Genomic DNA, 22,798 nt, shown 5'->3' with positions numbered 1-22,798 from the left:
AAATCCACCATAAATGTGCTCACCTCACTTTAATGGCAAAAATAACAAGTGGGGTCTTTCTGCTCCATTTTCTCTGTCCTATTTATATGTGGCTCTTCGTGAGCTATAAAGGGTTGACAAAAGTAATGCGTTTGTAATAGGAAGTCTAAGTCATTTAAATTGTACCATTTATCATCAGGGAATAAGAAGAATCCAAACTTTGGTATCAGATTTTATAATGGCATTAAATGTGGACATGTTTTTCTATTTTTCAAGGTGTATATGTGAGCTATATACACAATATGATCATAAATAAATCAGATAAATATTAGGGTTGTGGTAGTGCTCTTGAATGAAAAAGAATACATCTTTTCTAGATAAATTCTAGATAAATCTATGGGGAAAAGAAATCAGAGATCAAATAAATGAAAATGACACTTTGAACTTGGCTCAGATGATTGTAGGATTATACATATATATTATATAATGAGGAAACGGTCAGTATTTGGAACCAATACACATTTCCAGTAAAAATGATGGTGTCAAATTTGAATGTAATACTATTTAAATCATTTTAATGTTGTGTATTAACATAGCAGAGAACCTGTCATTTAAAACCAGGCTGGTGCTTATTACCTAAATGGTTGAATATATATGCTGTCATAAACTGGGATAGTAGCTGTGCTGTAATATTTGTTTATAGTGTTGTCAGCGTTTATACTCCCAAACATGATTATGTCATTGTTTCTTGGTCAACATCTCAGGGTCTGCCAATGAAACTGAATCTGGTACATTTGATAGTTGGATGCAAGAGTTCATATTAATTCATGTTTTCTACCTTCTAAACCAAAATTTAAAAAAACAAACAAAAAGTCAATGGCAATAAAAGTGATGGCGTCATAATGTCAGATTGACCAGTTTGTCTGTTCTGCTGTTGTTACGTCTGTTACCCTCCTTCGTTTTCTTTAATTCGCTGTTCTAGTACTTTCAGTTTTAACTTTAATTTAGCTGCTTGCTAACTGAAGTGTAATTTTATGGTCCTGCAAATTGTCCGTGTGCTTGCATGTTTCCGTTTGGATGGGATGTGCTCACACGGAGTCCTCCAAGGATTCGCTGGAAGCGTGTGATGTATGCATCTGCCAAATGCTGATTGGTTGAGAAGTGGGCCAGAATACGAAAAGGGAGTATTTGCTGGGAGTCGTGGGGGGAAAAATAAAAATCGAAGATCATTAAAATACAACATGGAGAGCACAGACAGTGGCTGCAGTGGACAGTTTTCATTGTTTTTAATACTCGCTTTCACTTTCAGCTTTTTGTTTTAACTTTGCTGTTCTCTGTGGCTGACTGACAGACCGACAACAGTACAAGCAAGAGTAACCACAGACCACTTAGACCACATACTTTCTACACTGCCTCCATCTGACAGCAGCGCTCTCTGCAGGGAAACACTCCATCACCTGGACTGCAAGCGGACAGCGAATGCACAAATCCTGCTGGACTGCTAGCTATGGCTGGGCCATATTATACTGTTCACAGTAATACCGGTGCAATGTTAGGCAACGATAAGAAAATAAAACATCGCGATAGAATATGGGTAAATGCGCAGTGCCTTTGTTTTCATACACACATGGCCGAAAAAGCATGGGGGCAACGGAGAATGAGAAGGGAGAAAGTGGATCGTTGAGTGAAACGGATGAAATAGAATTGGTTTGTAAAAATGGTGCAACTTCAGTGATGTGGAACTGGTTTGGTGTTTGTCCATCAGATACACAACAAAGCACTTTTTTTTGTACAATATGCAAGCAGGCCATCGTTATTGCTGTATTTGTCGGACTAAGGTGCTCGTAAATCTGGGAGTAATCTGGGTCCTAAACGCCGTCTCCTTCAGGTCTCAAAGTCAAACGAACACTGCAGCATCACTGAGAGTTAAAAACTGTCTAAATTCTTTCATCTTTAATAAAACGATCAGCATTGCTGCTTTACCAGGTGAAACTATGAAGTTTAACATCCAGGCATCCATGAAAACAGAATTTATTACATTTAACGGAGTTAGAAGTTAGCAGGGAGTTAGCGGAAGTTAGCTCGCTAGTTTCGCTAGTTACCTAAGCATGATATAGCATGTTCTGACTGAGAGATTTCTGAAACAAATTCAAACGTACAGCTCTGCTATCACTTCCAACATAAATGAAGACAGGAAACTAAACAGCAGTGACGTTTGTAGGGTTACTGAAGTTGGGCTAGCTGGTATATAATGATGTGCTACGTGATCGCTAGCGACACAGCTATGTTAGCATAACATAAACAGTGAAGCTGGAGGATGAACGCTAACACTTTTCCACTCGATAAAAGTTAACATGAAGGTTCCCGATGGTTAGAGACAAATGCAATCGCATGGCAGGATGCTGTAAACGGACCAAACTTCAGTCAGGAGAACAACTGAGATAATCCATCCACAAGCGAGGTTAGAAGAAGAATGAGTTGAATAAAGTTTGATTTATCTGACTGCTTTGTTTCACTTAATGTGTCTTATAATCTCGTGCACCTTATGGTCCGAAAAATACGTATTTGACTTTTCTATTTGGCACACTGCAGTTTAATGTTGCAAAGCACCTCTTTTTAACTTCAGTGGATATTATACATGGTTATGCTCAGGATATGTCAGCCCATTTCTACTGGAAATGCCTTTTGGTTAAACTTTCAGCAAGGAATTTGCATTTGCACTGTTAAATTTTTATATGGCTTTAATGCACATAAAAAAACAGCTGCTTGTTTAAGTGAAAATAAATGGATGTTTTTTTGTGCTTGTAAAGTTGTGGAGTTGTATTTTGTCGTGTTTCGCATCAATTATATACCAGTTATATCGTTATTGCAAATTTTCAAATGTATATCGTGATAAATATTTTTGGCCATATCGCCCTGCTCTACTGCTAGCATAACCAAATACTCTGATTTGTGGTGATGGCTTGTGCTTTTTGTTTACAAGCAGGATGCTTCGACTAGAGAGGCAGTTTATTAGTTACAGCACGATGTTAGATTCACTTTAGATGTTACTGCCGTTACAAGTGGCCTGACAGCAAGCCTGTTAATCATGTTTTAAGGCCTCCGTCATGCTGCATTGGCAGTCTGCAGGTGTTGCCCAGAGTTTTGCGCATCTACCGTTGTTGGTGTCGATATCTACTGCTCACTGTGGGCATTTTTTGTTTTTGTGAAACTTCTGGTAATGCAGGCTACTCTTTTCATGCTGTCAACGTTTCTGTCAGCACCGTCAGTCAGCTGTAACACAAATGTTTTGGACTTGTGTTCTCATTTTGAAACAGAAAAAATAGATTAATGTTTGGTTCCGAGAAAACTGAAGCCTAATTTAAGGTGATTTTGTTGGTTGTAAAGTCCTCAAACTGCTTGACAACGAGTTCAAAACGAAACTGAAGCCAATCGGCAGCGAGGGAAGCGTCTGTGCAGGTTGTCCAGAAATTTCTTGGCAATCACAGAGCACAGAATTATGCTGAGCTCGTGTGCAATGCTGAGAGCATACCACCGAACTGAAGATGCAGTTTTTACATTCTGATCGCAACTTTGTCCACCAAACCTAGGCGATGTCGGTGACGAGCATGGGGAGTGATTCTAATTAAGATGTACAAGGTTGGCTTTTGTAGTTGGTGTTGGTACAAGCAAGTGCTTTAGACGTTTCTGCATAAAGTGACAGATACATGTTACCATGTCTCTGGTATCACCCACTGGTTTGTTTTCAGAATGAACCACATTAAAACAATTTAACTGGAAATGGTTAAAATTCCAGTTATTATGTTGATATATTGCCATATTCAAAAGTGACAAAACAACAACAGTGTGTGTCTCTAATTCCTGACACGCACAAGCTTAAATCGAATGTGTTCCCTGTAGCAAACAAATATTTTTTGCAGTGTGCACTACAAAGTAAGCAGCATTGGTTTGTTTGGCAGACGGCACTCCAGACGTTTTTCTGAAGTGTGTTTGTATTTTGGATTTATGCAGAAATCACCATTAATCTCTTAGTGTTGTCTGTGCCTGTTTCTGTCTGTTGGTGTAATGATAGGACTGAATGAATGTATGTTTGTATGTTCCCCATCTCCTCCAAGACGAATTTGTACATATTTAAAGTACGCATGGGTTTGCTACTGTGTATAATATAAGCACGTGTCCTACTGTGCTTCAGCCATGAGATCTTAAAATGATTTAATGCAAAGTGTTTGTAAAAATTAAGTACAAATGAGAAATACTCATGGGTAAATCACAGGATAAGATAACAATTATATTTGAAACGCTAAGTGTTGTGAGGCTCGGAGGTTTCATACTGAAGACACAGTTTGCATGCCGTTAGCACCCAGTGGAGCTCAAATCACATCTCTAAAATCACCATAAGCCTTTCATGTGTGTGAGGTTTTCCATTTACATCTCTGTGACAGATCAGACGAATAAGTCTGAGGAGGAATGATGTTATCAGTGTCCTGGAGTTTAGTTTGTGGCTGCCAGCTGTTTCTCGGGGTCTTGTGTGTTTATCCTGTTCCTGCAGCACCAGGTAACAGCGTGCTCCATCCATAAGCCGTGTGAGTTGGACACATTTGGACATACAGCAGAACAGCAATACCTTCATTATTTATTTAGAATAAATGAAGTCATGGATTGAACAGGAGCTGATGCTGTGTACTGTACTTTAGACAGGTGCGCTAGCACATACTAAGTCTTGGTGCATAAACTACAGTTTAATACTCTTAATTCTCATGACTGAAGGAAGGAAAAGAAGGAAAACAGTATTTAGAAAATAAATAAAAATAAACGATGGCGCTCAGGGAGATTGGCTCACTGATTGGCTGGTTGCAGTTGGAAATAAGCCATTAGTGTCAATGCTGCAGAGAAGAAAATAGCTTGTTTCTTAGCTCATCAGGGAAACAGTTTTTGTCATAGGTGAAAACAGTGTCCTTAGCTCTCTCTGACAATGGTCATTTATTTGCTTTGGTTACATAACCTGTTGATTTGGATTTGGCAGTCTACACTCTGCATGTCTCGCACAGTCCGAGTAGTCATTCTTCCAGGAAAGGTATTAGAAGCCTTCCCTGGTACTCTCTCAACCCCCTCCACTCCTCGCTTGACCCAGACAAAAGTGGCTTTACTCTTGTTTGGGTCAAGAGTGAGGCCACTGCCATAAAACAGAATAAAGCACAAAGCAACCTTGTAAAAATGTGAGCGGGACGGGCACAGAAGGGAGTTACCTGATAAGCCTATAACCAAAGGCCGAGACAAGAGCCTGGTTGCTTGGTTACCTTTTGAAAACAGACACGGGGAGTGCGTGCGTGCGTGCGTGCGTGCGTGCGTGCGCGTGTCTAAATCCAGCCTCCCTCTTCTGTATATGGATCCTCTTTTATAGCAGATCGAAACTCCTATTTCAGATTCATCTAAATGTCTTGAAACGTTCACTGTTATTAGGATAATATCTGTTGTCACTTTTACGTAAAGCTATGACAGTGGCAGCACAACCTGATCCATTATCAGCTCACACAGACAGTAATGACTGGAGGTCAACCTCGTCGTGACCCGTCAGTCTAACGCCACTCCCTGCCTCCCATTGGCTGAAACGTGTTGCAGTCGCCGTTTTTCTATTCAGCCGAGTGCCTTCCCCACCCAAACCCCCTTGTCCTTGGAAATGAAGCAGGGGCACGTAGAATCGGATTACACTCCAGGGACACTGGTGTGTCCTCCACAATCTCACGATGGGGATGGCCGCGCATGAATATTCACAGCCCACACGTTAATATTTTAGCATGCCAGCCCTGTGCAGGCTCCCGCTCACCTACGTAGAAGTGTGAAATACTGAGCCCACCTTTACCTCGCCACATTACCTCTCTTCTAGCTTCCATTTCGTATCTGAATTATTAAATGAACAAATTATTGCCGGCTAGAGAATAAATCAAAATGATTAATAGTGGTGCCTGTTTGAGAGTCCTGTTAATGGGTGTGAGAGCACTTTGTATTCAGAGCTCATTGCTTTTTCACAGGGTTGAGAGTGAAGCTGCGTTCTGGGGCTGCTGCCAAAGCATTCTTGTAGGAAGATATATTGGCAAGGTTTATCTTGAACCCTTGGTCATAAAGTCAGTATTACACTGACGGATCATCGTCATCTTGTGTAGCCTCTGTCCAGCTTCTATAACACTTTGGCGTGTCAGTGTTGACATGGCATCATCAGCTGCATTACTTCAGTTCTATTATTCATTGTCCAATAATTGATTTGCTGGACTATGTTGTTCAGCTAATTCATTTGAAAAGCTGAGGGTGAATGTTTAATATTTTTGCTCAGTAAATTGTAACGTTGCGTACCCTGTAAGCTCTTAGAAAAAAACTGCAATGAATTGTATACATGTTATAAATAAAGCATAGGGGTTTGAAGGCTAAGGATGATAGGAGAGAGGGCAAGTAATCGAATGATCCAAGCTTGGCTAAACCTGAATACTTCAAATGTCAGCGCTAATTAGCTCCATGAGATGAGATGAGCATGTGGATGCTGACGTTTGTCTCAGACTTATAACATTAGCAAATGTTTTAGTGCAGTTTCTTTGTCTTATGTGGGATGCTCTCATTTTTACAGCAAGTTAGCTGGAACTATGAATCACCATCAATTCATGGCACTAACTATAGCAAAGTAAAATGTCCAAGATAAAGACAATGTTGGACAATACCTCCCACCCACTCCATGACATGCTGGCCAATCACAGGAGCACGCTCAGTGAGAAACTGAGATTACCCATAATGCTCCACTGAACGACACAGGAAGTCATTCCTGCCCGTGGCCACCTCCCTGTACAACTCCTCCATCTAACACACACTGAAAAAAATAATCAGTGGGATAAACATAAAAAAATTATTGTAATCGGTTGCACGAAATTAAGTTATGTTTGGTTAACCTTAGTTTTTTATGTTATACCTGCACACATTTTTCTGGTAACACGAACATGACTTTTTTATGTTGTTGTTATGTTTTTCATTCTGGTCAAATATTTATAGAAACCACTTGTTTATCAGACATGAACTTTTTGTGTTAATTGTATTGGACTACTATATGTTATATTGACAAGATTATTTTATGGTAAGCTTATTTTATTTTATAACAAATTTCTAATATATAATATATAATCTAATATATAATTGAGTGTTCAATAAATAAAACTAAATTAAGGCTGATCTTACTGTATGTACTGTACACTTTTTCTTCAATCAAAGACATAAGCAAAACATTTTTGAACAATGACCTGTATTTTTGAAAATACTACACAGTTGTAACAATGGACTTTCAATTCAGGCTTCCAAAATATACATGAGTCATATTTGTACAATGCATCTCTTGAAAAACATTCCACAACATTCCTCAAAGTTATCTGCTGTAACCTTGTGACATCGCGCTTATGTAAAAAATAGTTTTTTTAAGTGTAAGAGCCATAAGGTAATATGGCAACAGGGGTGTAATTATTAAAATGACACAAAGAAGAGACTTAAAATAACATTATAACCCACAGGCACACAACCAAGAGACCTAAACTGATTAGTATTGGCTTGCTCCTTTCACTAAACATCACAATCACTAATACTAGACGATGCAATCTGTTTGTGGTGGTGCACCTTGGGAAAAAAATTGCAAACTGGTGAAATTGGTGCAAGGCACCATTTCCATTGAGAAAAATGGACATTCAAAGTTTGAATTTTTTTTTTTTTTTTAAAGAGCCATGGCTTGAAAAGTGAAAACTGCAGTAATAAAGGCCCCAAGTTGAAAAGTGCCAGATAAATAAGTTTCACTATGTCCTGCAACTTTACCAGTGCTGGCTTAAAAGAAAGGATGGTACATATTCGAAGAGGTAAACATGTTGTTCCCACATCATAACTGGAAAATTGTTCAATCGTACAGTCTGGTCCTGAAAACCTGGGCCTTCTTTGAAAGGCTGTTCCTTTTGAGCTCCATAACCAGTTTCTATAATACCTCGAAGGTATACTTTTCCAGTGGGTAGGTGAGGTTCAAAGTGTACATTAGTCCAAACAGCATTGCAGCTGCTAGGATATAGTTATCCAAATCCTGCCAGACTCTCTGGCCTTCAAGGACTATCCCGATGTCCTCAAGGCTGCCATTGCCATCTCTTGACTTTATGATGTAAATTCCCATGGTTGTTTCCTTATTAGATCGTTGGATAATGGCTTCATCTTTGGCCTAGAAAATGCAGAATTCCAAAATTTAATTAAACAGAACACTGGTCAAAGAACATTATACCAAATCTTATTTTAATCTGTTTCACTATTCCAAAAAATGTTAACATTAACACATTAGGTGAACAAAAAACGGATTCATTACAGCATGTGATTTGAGTCCTCAGAATGCTTAAAAAGGTAATGCATGAAGTGAAATCTCCATGCAAAGAAGCAGAATACTGTCAGAGCATAGAGAGGTGTTCAACTATGAACTCCACACATGGTCCTAATGCAGATAAAAGAAAAAAAAACAAAAAACGCACCCATGGTAAATTGTGAAGATCCCAGGTGATTTTCAACATACTCCTGGCATAGAGTGACAAGCAGCCTTTTGTTAAAATTATTATTTTCCCTAAAGTGTATACACAAATAAATTTTTTTCTTACCTGGGCCGTGGGCTCCAGAATGTTCTGAAGTCTTCTTCCTATTTGTCCTCCTCGCCTTTTGAAGACCTTTATTAGTTTGTCAGATAGCACATCTATCTGCGAGAGTAATCTGGACTGCAGTGGCATGGTGGTAATGCGCTTAAACTCTGCATTTATCTAAAAAGAGAAGTTGTCACATAAAAATGCTGTCAAAATCTCAAATCTCACAAGGTTACATCCACACAAAGTTATTTTATGTCATATTACTATTTATTAGCTATGGGTCCCATGTTGCTGAGCAGTTCCATAGTTGCCCTTACTTCCACACCACCCAAAGCCTGTTTGCAACCACAGCAGTTGCCTCCTTCTGGCCATTTTGCAGTTCTGCCAAATGACCCAGAAACTACATCTATTATTGTCATATACACATCAAGGTCTTTCATTAATACTTAGTTAAATTAGTTAATTTGACCTTTCCAGAAAATTTACCTTACAGAATGTGAGATAACATATGCAAATCTTCACTAGTAAATAAAATAATGTTATTAAAACCTTAACTGTAACACCTCTACGTAACAGCGCTAGAGAATTGTTCTGAAGCAACACCAATCTGCCCTTCAGCAGGGATAAGCACCATATATCGATACAGAAAAAAATTAATTTAACATATTTATATTGTCATTATTTTTATCTCTTTAAGCCCTCCTCTCAGCCTCTCTATAAATCAGTTAAAACAATTTGGTGTCATGCCCTAAATAAACCGACTTTAGTGAAGACACCCCCCCCCCAACACACACACACACAGAGCCCACCCCATGGCAAACTAGCTTATTTAACTGTTTAACTAAAACATTTTAGGTACAACCAGTTAACTAAATGGACACAAGTTTGTTAGTCTGTATTCACTGAGAAAAAACAAGCGAATGTGACTGGGCACACACTGAAAAAAAAGCTAATGCACATAATATTGTCTCGCAGCTTAAGCTAGCATTATCGTTAGTTAACTTAAGGAATGACTTGTTTTTTACATTATGTTGCTCAACAGCAATTCATGAGAAAAACTTCCCCATCTAATGGATGTTCTCTTCGTTTCCTCTCAAACATGTAGTTTTCAGTTTACCTCGACAAAGTAAAGCTCAGCACCAAACGTAAACGAAGCGAAGACAAAAAATGGCGGACCGCCACAGTGAATTTTCCCTCGCAGAACACACCCTGGGGGGGTTTCAACAGAAAACATAACTATTTTCTGTTATTTTGATATGACTGGTTTTAAAAGACTGAACATCCTTCTAAAACAAGTGAAAGGCGTGAGACTTAATTATGTTTATGTTCCGTTATTTGAGGTTATGGATGTTCCTACCACTTAACATTTACCTGATACTACAGTTTAGACCAAAAATATAAATGATTCATGTTGGATATATTTACTGTATTTTTACTAATTTAACAACCTCATCATTGCATTAGTCGCTTTATGCTATAGCATTACGCTTACATTAGCTTGAAGCTCTAGGTCGTCATTTTATTTAATTTCTTTTTCTGGGCTTACAAACAGGACACACAACATTTAGATAACCGTTACACTGAATCTTGGGTCTGTGTTGAGTCTTCCAGCTGCTGACTACAGAAGCTAGATTGACCTTTCAGCATGTTTATAGCGGCTGTGGCTATGTGCTGGTAATGTTACCATGTGTGAGCAGTCACATTGGCAGCAGACATGTTTCAACAAACTAGTCATATCCCAGCCCTACATTAGCTTGTTTAATGGTTAAGACACTGCAGGTACCACCACTTACTACAGACACCGATGCAAGTTTGTAATAGTCTGTTAATTTAGACTGAAAGAATATAGAAACAATATTAACTCACATTATATATGTTAATTACTAATTTGCTTATCGCATAATTTCGGTTACCATTAGCTAACTGGAGCCTAACATTGGCCTTTCATGGTTTTCGATAAACAGCCCACATACCTGTAAAATAACAACACCCCAGTAAAAGTCCACATATATAAAGGGTCTACACTCGTTCTCACTGGTGTGTTAGCTTTAAAATCTTATTTACCTTCAAGTGTAAAACTCCAGATGGTAGTAGATTTTCCAAAGCGAGAGACAAAAATGGCGGACAGTGCAGCCGATTTTTCCTTTCCAGGGGGCGGAGCTTGAGGATAAAACACGACTAACTTGTTTCTTTTCAACATGATTTGTTCTAAAAGAATGAATATTCTTAAAGAATATGTGAAAATTAAAAGACAAAAATATGTTTAGATGTGAAATTTAAATTAGTCATGCTGGCTATATGAAGTAATTCTATGCAAATTCAACAACCACCCTATTGCATTTTTTTCAGTGCACTGTAAACACTGGAATAGTTACAGCCTTTTTGCACACGCTCGTTTCTACTCAGTAATGTTGCTGTCGACATTCTTGATCATTATTTATAATCACTTCTGTCAATCTTTGATATTTATTAGGAATTATTATTAAATCTGTAACATATTGTATTGAATAGTCTAGTCCAGGGGTCCCTGAGGGCCGGTGTCCTGCAGGTTTTAGATCTCACCCTGGGTCAACACACCTGAATCACATGATTAGTTCATTACCAGGCCTCTGGAGAACTTCAAGGCATGTTGAGGAGGTCATTTATCCATTTAAATCAGCTGTGTTGGATCAAGGACACGTCTAAAACCTGCAGGACACCGGCCCTCGTGGGCTGGGATTGGGGACCCCTGGTCTAGTCTGTTACTGTACTGGAGCAACTGTAACCCACATAATGTCCTTAGGGATTAATAAAGTATGCTGATTCTGAAATTGGTCTTCTTTAATCATTTAGTGCGAGTGCATCTCTTAGAAGAAAAATATAAATAAAAATTGGGCCAAAATTAAATCAGCAGGGCAGTGGTTTCACTTTTACACCGTGTATATATTTCTGTTCATTAAAACTTCTTTGGAGTAAAATGATATCTTTATTCATCTGGCCTAAGTGCATTTCCTGAGTAGTTAAATTTCCACGTCCTGTCATGATCCCTGGAGTCTTTAGAAAGTCTTTTGGCTCGTTGCACCGTTTGAAATATCATTGTCTGCCCTTTGTGTCTACCTGTTGTCAGCACACAGCCTCTTGCTGTCCATGTAACCTGTTAGTTAAAACAAGGTCACAGTAGTGCCGATACTCTCCGCTCCGAGTCCATCGGTCATCATCGCCGTGTCGCACCGTTAGGGGGATAACCCTTAAAGCACATTTATGACTTTGCTGCTCAATGCCCAGCTTTGTGGTGCAAACAAGGCCCGGTGCTCCTAATGAGGAATAATGGGCTCTGTGACAAAAAAGATGTTCGCCGAGACAATAATAAGGGTTTTCATGTGCCTCGTATCTCAAATGAACACGTCCAGAATACAATTTTTCTGTAGATAAATTGCACCGAAGCAAAGACGCTACAGCGCAGCAAGCAGTGAAGGAGACTTGAAGGATTTCTGTATAATCATTTCTAGGGAGGGGGGGGGGCGCAATCTTATATAAACAAATGCAATTTGTTTATATCATAACTAGTGTAGCATTTAAATACAAATAACTAATAAATCAAGCATGAAGAGTTACCCGCTGTTAAATAAAGAGTTTTTAAGTTGTTTCTAATTTTCTATTGAATTTCATGCATCTTTTGCTTTATTGTTCCAAAAGAATGGAATTGCCTGTAGAGACCATCCACGACCGAAAGCACTAGTCCTATTTTTCTCCCCACATTACAGGTTCATATCCTTTTTGTTTTTGCATAAGACTTTGAGCTAGACGTCTCATTGAGGGTACACAGTGTGGCAGACAGACCCCCAGGGTGCTGCAGGTAGTGGTGTGCAGCTTGTTCTAGCTTGCTTGCTAGGTAGATGTCAGCTCGACTCTACGTGTGCTTGAACCTCTGACAGATTCTGTGTGCGGTGGTAAAATAACAGGCCTATTGTGGTGTACTACTATATATTAAAAAAGTCTCCTTATCTTGTAAAGCAGACTTGGAAATTCACTACGGCGATACATTTTCCTCCTCAGCTGTGGTTTACAGTAGATGTATCATTTCCGAGATTAACATTGTGTATTGTTTTGTGTATGTCACATTATTATCAGCTAATGTGCAGGCATTGTCTTACACAGAGCTGGGTTGTGGGGCGATGATTATATTTTGTCCTCCAGCAGCGTTGCCCTCCCCCTCTTCTCCTCTAAGAACATTAGAGTTAATTGTGTGTCTAATCTTGAAAAATATTATGGCTCAGGAAAAAAGCTCCATAAGCAGAAGGTGGGGTGATTTTTGAGAGGTGGGAGAGGGGGTGAAGCAGCTGTTGAAGGAGCCATTTTTAGTACCTCGTCTCATTGAAAAACATTACGCATTGCCAGCTGCAGGTACGGTGAAAAAGGCAAATAAGTGGTGTCTGGAGAGAGCCTCTTTCTTCATTCGCTCCCACTTTTTTTTTTTGCTCCCTGTGGTGCTGATTTCCAAGTGTGTCTTTGTCTGGCATTTAATCATCTTGTCAAATTATATACTTATGCTAATAACTCCAGTCCATGGAAAAAATTGATTTGTAATAAACGCAAATGCGTGTTATCCTGATCGAAGCAGTTGTTACAGTGCTGCGATGGCTTGTATTTGACATTTGTGAATAATATTGAAGCAGTCGTGTGGTGAAATTTTATGACAAAGTCCCAATCTTGTTACGAGCGTTAAAGGAGAATTGATACAAAGAGGCACAGAATTAGATCCAGGAAATAAATCCAATTTGTTGTGACATTCGTTGCCTCATTATCGAGCTGGTGCTAAACCGAAGCCAAAGACTGTAATGAAAAATGTCAGAATCTCTAAAGAGGCCAAGTATTGTGTTTTATGGCATCAAATGAACGTCACCCCTTCAGACCCAGCTGAGATTATATCTCTCGGCTGGCCTGGGAACGCCTTGTTGTTCCCCCGGACAAGCTGGAGGAGGAGCTGGAGGAGGAGCTGGGCTTCTCTGCTTAGGCTGCTGCCCCCGTGACCCAGCCCTGGATAAGCGGAAGAAGATGGATGGATGTAATGTTTGGGTCGAAGAGATAATTAATATTAGATCAGACTAATCGAGTTCATCTTTGGATAAGGATCAGATAATGATAATGCAGTTTGATCTTCCCATGTAGGTGTGATTGACCTTTTCTTTATCTCGAGGGGCATTGTGTTATATAAAGGAAAAGAGGGCTGGTTTCAACTGGTGTGTTTCTGTTACGGTAGGGAAGTTGTGAATGTTGTGATTGTTTTATGAATTCAACAGGTTTTCATCGCATTTAAATAGGGATGGGTATCGAAAACCGGTTCTTGTTGAGAACCGGTTCCCACTGTTTCAATTCCTTGGAATCGTTCGCCACTTTTATAAACGATTCCCTTATCGATTCCAGTCGCCCCGAATGACGTCACCACGTTGAGTAGCGTCTTTTACCCAGTAGGAAACACGGCGCCTGAGCGGCACAAACGCTCAAAAGTTTGGTTACACTTTATGAGAAAGGATGACAACAGGGCAACGTGCAATACTTGCAAAGTAGAGATTTCATCAAAGGGAGGAAACACTACGAACATGCAAAAGCATTTGCTCAAAAAACACGCGATTGCGTTCAACGAATGTCGTGTTTTTGATCCGCTCCGGACTAGCGAAGCTCAACCCAGCAGCAGCGGTAGCGTTTCCACGTCCTCTCCCGTTAATACTGCAGGTAACTAATCAATTAGCATTGCACATTATGTTAGCGCGATTTACCTTATTACAAAACCTGCTATTACTGTGCATTTAGATAACCATGATGAGACAGACAGAGTCTGGCTGGCTCAGATGCTGGCAGTTCTCGCTGCAGTCTACCGGTAGCGTCTCCTTTCAGGCCAGGATAGACGAATGTCACCGAGCAGTGACTCAGTTTGTGGTCAAAGGCTTGCACCCGTTTGCCACAGCAGATGCCCCGATTTCACTTTGGTAAGTGAATGTGTTTAATTGTAGGCAGGGACATTTCTGGATATTCTTGTGTAATTGCTACAGAATAATTTATGTTAAACTTTGTTATTGCTACAGGAGAATATTTATTTTATTATTTTACATATACATTTTTTTTCCTGGGGACCCTGTGACACCCCATTGAAGAGCCGTAGGCTGTGGATCTCTTAAGATCTCACTGTTGGGTTTGTAAGGCCATGTTACTCCTAAATTTCTATCTTGTTCAAAGAGAAGATATAAAACACAGTTCTAAGCTAATCGACCTGTGTGTTCTCCTTTTTAAAAAAAAAGAATCGATAAGAGAATCGATAAGGAATCGAATCGTTAAAATCTTATCAATACCCATCCCTACATTTAAATGACATTCATTTGCTTGCTATGGTTTTATAACCAGGTGTCCAGAACGAGTGTGGCTGTCTGCCATCTCCTCTCTCTCCCAGTAATATTCATTAAAACTGTCTGCTCAACCTCTTCTTCCTCTCAAGTCATTACTTATGGCTCTTTGTTGGATGTACAGGTATGATGACCAGGACATCTGTTACAGTTGGAATAGAAAAGGCTAAGTGTCCGAACCACAGCAAGGTCAGCGAGCCACAACAGACATTTAATTCCTGCGTTGCATCTTACCGCCATGCCAGGAAATCGACAGCTTGCCCAGCTGCCCTCTGGAGAGATGAGACTGAACTGACATTGGCTCTGTGACTGGCTGGTTTATGATGGTCAGAACTCACATTACTGCACAACCTTAATTAAATGCTGCTGTTTTAATAAGCAGTCACAAAGGGGCAGCCCGGCTGCAGTTGTTGCTGGTAAGTTCCTGAGAAACCAGCTGTTAAGTGTCTTAATGGAGCCCATGTATAATTCATAGGCACATGCAGAGGTGCGTAGCTGGCTGGCCTGCTATGAGTGGCTGATAATTGCAAGAAGAAAAGACCCAGCACACACGGCACCCAGCTCCTTTAAAAAGTGGCAGGGGAGCATCACCTCCACATTTATTTCATTTGAGACAAGATTTATAAATGACAGCTGAAGCTATAACACAACTCAGCAGCTAGACCTGTAGATTAATGACCTGTGAACACATAAAATAGATCCTCTGTCTGCCTTCAATGTCACCCAACATTTTGTCAACTAATACAGCCTTTAGACAGCAGTCCTATGGTGTTCAGCCCACGTTGGTTCCTTACAGCTCTGAAGCTGTGGGACATCGATCCAGCAAGGAAAACTCATACTTGTGTTAGGTGTGTTTCCTTATACATCGCTGCCCAGCTGGGCCTCCCAGATGGATGTGTCTGAACTGTAGAGCTTTGCTTGTACCAGAAAACTTCTACAGTTTGCTAGTTTAAACTTTTCCACACCAAGGTAGGTAAACAGTTGTGTAGGTTGTCCTTCACTGACATAATCTACTGTAGCTGTAAGCCTGTTCGAGATGCCCTTATAAACAGTGTTTGGCTGCAAGTACAGTCTACTCAGGGTTCAGACCTCTTTAGATGTCATCAGGAGCCATCGGGGAGTTTGCTTCTGAGGCAGGTTTCAGGCGGAAACACTCTGCTGCACTCACTGCACACTGAGCTGACCTTGACAGATCTTCTGCAGGTGGAAGCTTGTTTGTAGCATTTTTTCCCTTTTTCCACACAAGTCAGAGGCATGGAAACAGTTACAACTTGGAAATCAAAACAAAAACTTTGAGATGCTGTACTCCTTAGTTTCTTATCAACAACTGACCTTTTAAAATAAGACAACTAGTAAATCATCCATGCAAGAGAAAAATGAAGATATGGTGGAAAATATACCTGAGTATATGTGTGGGACACACTGCACTTGGTTAGCAATCGCTGCAAATGGAAATCAGGAATGTGCAACAAAATTCCATTCATGTTTTTAAAGCGGGTGATGGAAAGTTAAGAAACAACCACAGTGGCCTGTGGGCTGTCGGCACATGGTTTGGCGTGTTTAATGACTTGTTTATTAAAAATAGCGCTGTAAAGAAACATATCTGAGGGGTGCACTGTGGAGCGCGTTCGACAAAGCCAGGCTTTCTTTGCATCAGCTGGCTTATCAAAAGCTAAACTCCAGCCAGAGATGATGAGTGGTTGTTATCAACTTTCAGTGTTAGCCCAGGCTTTCTGCTTCCAGCTCAGATAAAAGGAACATCTACTTCTGCACAAAATAAACAGATTGAGACAGACAAGACTCGCTCATGAAGAATATAAAACATTCTTGCAAAAATCTCCCCGGGGTAAAAGATGCTAACGCATTCCTCTCATTTTATATTATACCACTGAGTTGCTTTATTTTGGACAAATGACAGTAAATGTTCCTTCCTTGTTTAAAAAAAACAGTTATCAAGGAAAATGCAGCTGTTCCCAAATCAAAATGAAGTGAATTCCTGAGGATTCCAGCTTTGAGTCAGTTGTCTTCTCTTTTTAAAGCCCTCTGGGTGGAGAATATTACAGTAAATTAGAAGCAGAAATACAGCATTTGTTACAAATAACGTATGTTAATTTATTTGTTGCTTTTTCATTGTAATCTTGCAGAGATAAGAGAGGTGTGTGCAGTCTCTGCTTCATGCTGTGAAGTCCAGTTTAATGTGGGCTCAACAAATATCGATAGAAAATGTGCCTGATGTTTTCTAAAGAAGTTTCTATTTATTTTATTTCTAATTAGCTGCCAAATTACATAACTGCAGCTCGTAGCGTTCCTCCTGGAATATTAGATGTGCTCAAATCTGAGCTCTGCTTCTTTGAATGGGTTTATCTCGACTGTCCAGACTCTCTGCTTCTCTTTGAGTTTGACGGGGTTATCTCACGCCTGCGTAAAGAACTCAACATGGAGAGTAAATGTCTTCATGCTATGTCATAACAACATTTGTAGGCTTTCCTCTTTTGTACTGGATCGCTGAACTAGTGCTGTGAGTTATTTTTAACATTCCCAGTTGTGTCCTGTCACTTAACGATGTATGTCAACAGGAGCGGTCGTTTGGAGCTCTCTCCTCATGTCGAGGCTGAGAGTGTGAGCTCTGGGCATGAATAAACCCAGCAGTCGTGGTTAAGCTGTAACAACTGACAGTGTTTGCCTGCAGCTTCCTACAGGGCCCACCACTCAGGTGCCTCGACTACACCTGCCTTCAAAACCTCACACTGAAGAAGACACTACAGCATTGAAGTATCAGGTCTGTGTTTATTTCCTGCGCTGAGCAAAAACTGAGAAAAGAAGGAGGATTATCTGTCTTATCTTTTAACAGCAGCCTTATCTGGATGTCCTGCAGCGCAGTTTCCCCCACACAGAGGACAGGAAGGGACTGTCTGTGTTGTTACACTTTCACAAAGACCTCATTCTGCCTGGTCAGGGCTGCTTTGGACAGGATGAGAGGGTTTAGTCAGAAGGGAAGTTAAAACTGCATTTGAAAAGGAATTGATGTTTTAGCAGTTATTACAAAGTACCTTTTTTCATGTGCTTTTTTCGCCGGAGTCCTCGGGCAACTTTCAACACCAATCAAATATGCTTTGAATAGATTGCACTGCAGTTGGCCCCGTTGCCTGTTAACAGCCCAGTGTGGGCTGGATATGCAACACATTTGAAACTGTGTACTTGTTCAGTGTCCAGAAGACCACCATCGTGTAATGTCCTTCAGGCAGGAGACCTAATTTTAGACCAGAACCTGGAGGAAATGGCATGAGCGTACCCAATGACAGCCTCCAGAAACAGCCATACGTTTCTCTGCGCTGCACTGAAAATAACTCGATACTTTAATCTAACATAGCAGAGGACAAATGTGATGCAATCAAAATGTCAGCTGAAATTCTGGTCTTTTACATCGCTGGTATATCAGCTTTCTGAGGAGACTGTGGTCAGATTTAAAGTTTTAAAACATGCTGCACTCCTCCTTGGATGAACAAGGGAGGAATCCAGGAATTCATTTGAAGTCATTTCTGTTTGAATTCTTGTTGTTTTTTAGCCGTTTCTGCACCGTCTGCAGTCTGGACCGACACCTTAATCCTTTTAATGGTTTAGGAGTGCACCGTAGGAGTCTTTAAGTCTCAGTAGGTCTTTACTTAACATACATGTTGTTTATGTGTGGCTGATTTATCCAAGCAGCTTTAAGTTGAGCAAAAACGGCATCTCTGCATTGAAGCCGGTACGGTGGGAATTGTTCTCAGAAGAATGAGGAAATATTTCAAGTCAGACTGAAGTTCTTCTTACTCTTTGTTATTACTCCCACTGAGCATGTTACAGTCATCCACCTCACCTCAGACTGAGCGATGAAACTGCTGATCTCTGAATTTTCCCACCTGGAGTTTTTTGGTGGAATTCCATCACTAATGATTGTGAAAGCAGGCTGGTTGTAATCCCTAATTTAGCTCAGTGTTTCAGGAGAAATGTTCTAGCGCAATGTTCACGCTCTGTTGCTTTAAGCTGACTTCTTGAGTGTTCACCTCTCTCACATAATGAATCACACCCATGAGAAAACCTTTGTTTCGTTCACGCGCATATTTTTGTCGTTTTCTGCATTGCAAGTGCTCGTGCGTGCGTTTGCGTGTTCTATAAGCCATCGAATCTGAATTGGCTTTTAAAGCTGTCTGCCCATCAACAGTCTGAATGTAGTAGTTGCATCTGCTGCGATTGTGTCTCAGTGTTTGATCAGCAGCGCTGCCTCCTGATCGCAGCTGGCTTTGTGCCCTGGGGCCCGGACAAAGGCGGGGGTGCCGGCAGAGGCCTGGTCTCTATCAGACATTTTATTTGTTTAGGGGGTCGAATAGGCAGCAGCATGGCCGTCCCCCGCTCGCATTCATAGAAACTCCTGTGTCAGGAGAGAGACACCCCATCAGTATATCCCACTGAGACATGTGGTTTTCATTTTGTTGTTCATAGTAAGCTGCTGGAAGCTTAGAAGACAAATACCTCCCTTCTATAAACATTGGCGTTTTTCCCCCAGCAGCCTCACCCAACCCTCATTTGTTATGTATTGCATTAAAAAGGTTTTGCTTCACATTCTTAACTGAACGTGTCAGTAAAGAGTATTGTGAAAATCAATGAAACACTGTGGCCATATTTGTATCCGGGCTGTACAGTAGACAAACGACGCATATTTTAACACGTGCAGCAGATGCAGGTTTGATGTTGTTGTTTAGCAACACGTACCTAACACACATGCCATCATTAACCACGGGCTCATGATTGATTTAAATCCTTCAGCTGATCCGCGGCATCTCTTCCTCCACTAATGGGAAGTAAATGTCAGCAGAAACGCATGAATGCGCGTGTGCTGTCATGAGGCATATTTCTGTTTTGCACCCTTTCTCAAGTCATGCAAAATGCTTTCATGTGTTAACTAATTGCTTGCAGAGATTGTTTTTTTGCCCCTTGCAAAATTAGTGGTACATGATTTTGTAATTATCCCTCTGGCTTCTGCGACTGGGAAAAAGTGTTCCTGCTGTTTCAGTGCAACAGCTATGTTTGCATCCAGGTGAAGGGTTTTTATTTTGTTGTTTTTATACCAAGACCCACCAAATGCGCTTGAAGCAGCTTTTATTATTTAGCTCCACTGTGTTTTGCCTCTTTAATGTTTTACTTTCCTCCTCACATGGCTACTCTGGCACATTTGTTAATGTTTCCCATGAGGATGTTATCAGTGGGTTATCTGTGTGCTGCTCCTTGGACTGGCGTATTGCCTATCAGCTTTATGGCATAGCCAGGCCCCACACTGTCACCACCTCACTCTGTCACTGGGCTTCGACAAATCCTGAAGGACACAGGCCTTTTATGTGTGTCCCTGTATGTGCCTGAGTCGGTTTCTACAGGTCTCAGAGATGGTGGAGATGATGGGCACTGTTATCTGACTCTTCAGACTGCTTGAGTTAATTTGCTCTCTTCTCACATGGGGTGTAGGGAGGAGGGGATTTGGAATGGGCCAGTATTGCTTTTAAAGCTTTGCATGTAGCTTTGCAGCAGTTCAGGATTGCAGAGAGTTAAGAAAATCCCCCATCCTGAACTTTGGAAAGGGGATTTTGGTGTCCACACATGCTTAGGAATTCTATGAGTGGTTCCAAGCCTGTGATGACAACTTAATTGTCCATTAAGGACAGAGCTAACGGAAATTGTCCTTTGTGGTCCCTTTCTTCTTTTGTTGCTTCCTTCCCATAGTTCCTTTATTCCCTCAGTAATTTAACATCGGTAATGGTGAGAGTCCAAATGAACTTAAATGTACATGAAAAATAAAATCATTATTAGGGCTGCCACAAACGATTATTTTGATAGTCGACTAGTCACCGATTATTTTTGCGATTAGTCGACTAATCAGATCCATTGGACGTAAAACGTACAGCTTATTGCACCAGCAGCATCTGCTCTTATATAACTAGCATTAGCTTACAGCTTTAAGTGTTTAAGGTCTGTGCTAACTAAAAATAAAGAAAAGATGATAGTTTATTAAATTTTAATGAAATTTGCAGATTGTTTCGGTGAAGTTTAATAAACTCCTTGCTATCTAAAATATAACAGGACACCGGAGTAAATTCTCGAACATCTCACACTTCTGATAATCAGCTGTCTGCTTGACGTTTATTCAGCTGTGTAAAAACTATAACTTTAATCTCAGCCAAACCGATTTACTCAGGAACAAATAAAATACTAAAAAAGCCAAACAATAACATTTTTAAGTTATCTAAGTGACTCATATATCATGTTTAACCTGAGTAGCGAAAGACGGCGGTGGGTTTGAAAACGATTTGCCGGGAGTCCGGTGTTCTCACGGCTCTAGTTAGCCTAGCCCCCGGCTAGCTATCGAGCTAGTGACTAACAGACGTCTCCGAAAACGTCGGAGCGCTTTTGAAAATATGCGGTGTCTTGATAAACTGAGCCGATATTTGAGGTTTACACAGCTACATTCTCGCCTAAAAATATGTTAAACGTGTATTTTGTGACCCAGAAAGAATAATAAGAGTAACATTAAAACTAACTAGCTACCGCCATTGTTGGAAACTGAGCAGGGCCGCGCTATGAATTCTGGGACAGAGCTACTTCTTTGGGGTTTAACGGCAGCTGGCATCCTTGTACATGCAGTGCTGCCATCTTCTGTTTCAGTCCGTTATTACACTCTTAAATCCTGCTACTCATTCCTGCGTCTTTTGGGATCTTACAAAGCTTCAAACGACGCGTCGACTATTAAATCAGTCGTCGACGATTTTGATAGTCGACGTAATCGTGACTAGTCGACTAATCGTGGCAGCCCTAGTCATCATCCTTAATCTGTTTTGAGCGGTTGAGTGATGTCATAAAATACCAGGATTGTTGGTCAGCCTCGCTTTTATAATTGCAGTAATTAAGAATTAGCGCCACATTAAATGCGCATAGACGGGTCACTAAATGGAAGCTTCACAGATACTGTATTAACCGCATCCCCCATAGGCTTGTGTAAAAGCTGTCAGACGACTGAGTAAAGTGCCTGTCATTCGTCACCCCTTCATCATTTAATGTCCAATTATGTCAAAACAGCCTTTAGGTCTTCCGCAATGGGGATTGATGCCTACTCTGTGTGGCAAGTGGAGCTTTCAGGCTGCATTACGGCACAATCAGTATGGTTCAACAGTCCCAGCCCTCTGCAACACTACATAAACTCCTGCCAAGCTCGCTCTCAGGGCACCCACATTGCTTCAAATTGAATAGCTCCAGCGGGAATACTAGGGCGAGCATTCAGAGCCGCCTTTTTTGAGCTGCAACCAAGTTATGAAGTTATCCTCTGCCATTCCCAACATAATTGATGTTCGTCAGCATTGTCACAGGGGATCGGCTTGCCTGTTTATGATGGGTAAAGCGTCTGTGCGGTTTAATGTGCTCATTCCAGAGCCCCACAGACTGCAAATGTACTGTAATGAATTGCTAATGTTCATCCCACCGTCATTGCCTCGCTGGAAAAATGTGCCACGTTTTTCAAAAGCTCTGTCGCCGCTGTTTGTTTGTTCTTGCGCATGAGATTATTTTCCTTTCACTCGGTTGGAAATAATACTTTTTAAGATTGTTTTAATGTTTGTTTTTGTGGTTTCCAATGAGCTCGACATATTCCACCCACAGTGCTGCTTATGAGGAAAAAATGTAAATTCATACATGCATGTCTTATTTGTCAGATTGTTTCCTCTGCCATGCACTCTTATATGTGTGTTTTAGCAGCAGGCTGCAATACATCAGACTTGATTGAAATATCAAAAC

The 22,798-nt window shown here is 40.6% G+C and overlaps 1 protein-coding gene and 1 long non-coding RNA gene across 2 annotated transcripts in view; one reads left to right on the top strand and one right to left on the bottom strand.

Moving 5' to 3' along the window:
- cxadr (CXADR Ig-like cell adhesion molecule) overlaps nucleotides 1–22,798 on the top strand; it is a 41,797-nt gene that overhangs the window by 1,915 nt on the left and 17,084 nt on the right. The window lies entirely within an intron of this gene.
- Nucleotides 7,899–10,853, bottom strand: LOC146699633 (uncharacterized). The gene is made up of 3 exons (XR_014922647.1): nucleotides 10,674–10,853; nucleotides 8,628–8,783; nucleotides 7,899–8,203 (listed from the first exon to the last, which is right to left on the bottom strand). It is a non-coding gene; the product is annotated as an uncharacterized LOC146699633 (long non-coding RNA).

Source organism: Copadichromis virginalis, linkage group LG10, assembly GCF_057382275.1.
Source record: "Copadichromis virginalis isolate Kocher_CV1m ecotype Utaka linkage group LG10, C_Virginalis_male_GT1.1, whole genome shotgun sequence".
NCBI classification, from domain to species: domain Eukaryota; kingdom Metazoa; phylum Chordata; class Actinopteri; order Cichliformes; family Cichlidae; genus Copadichromis; species Copadichromis virginalis.
Note: the sequence above shows the minus strand (reverse complement) of the source record. Positions and strands in the feature narration are given on the sequence as shown.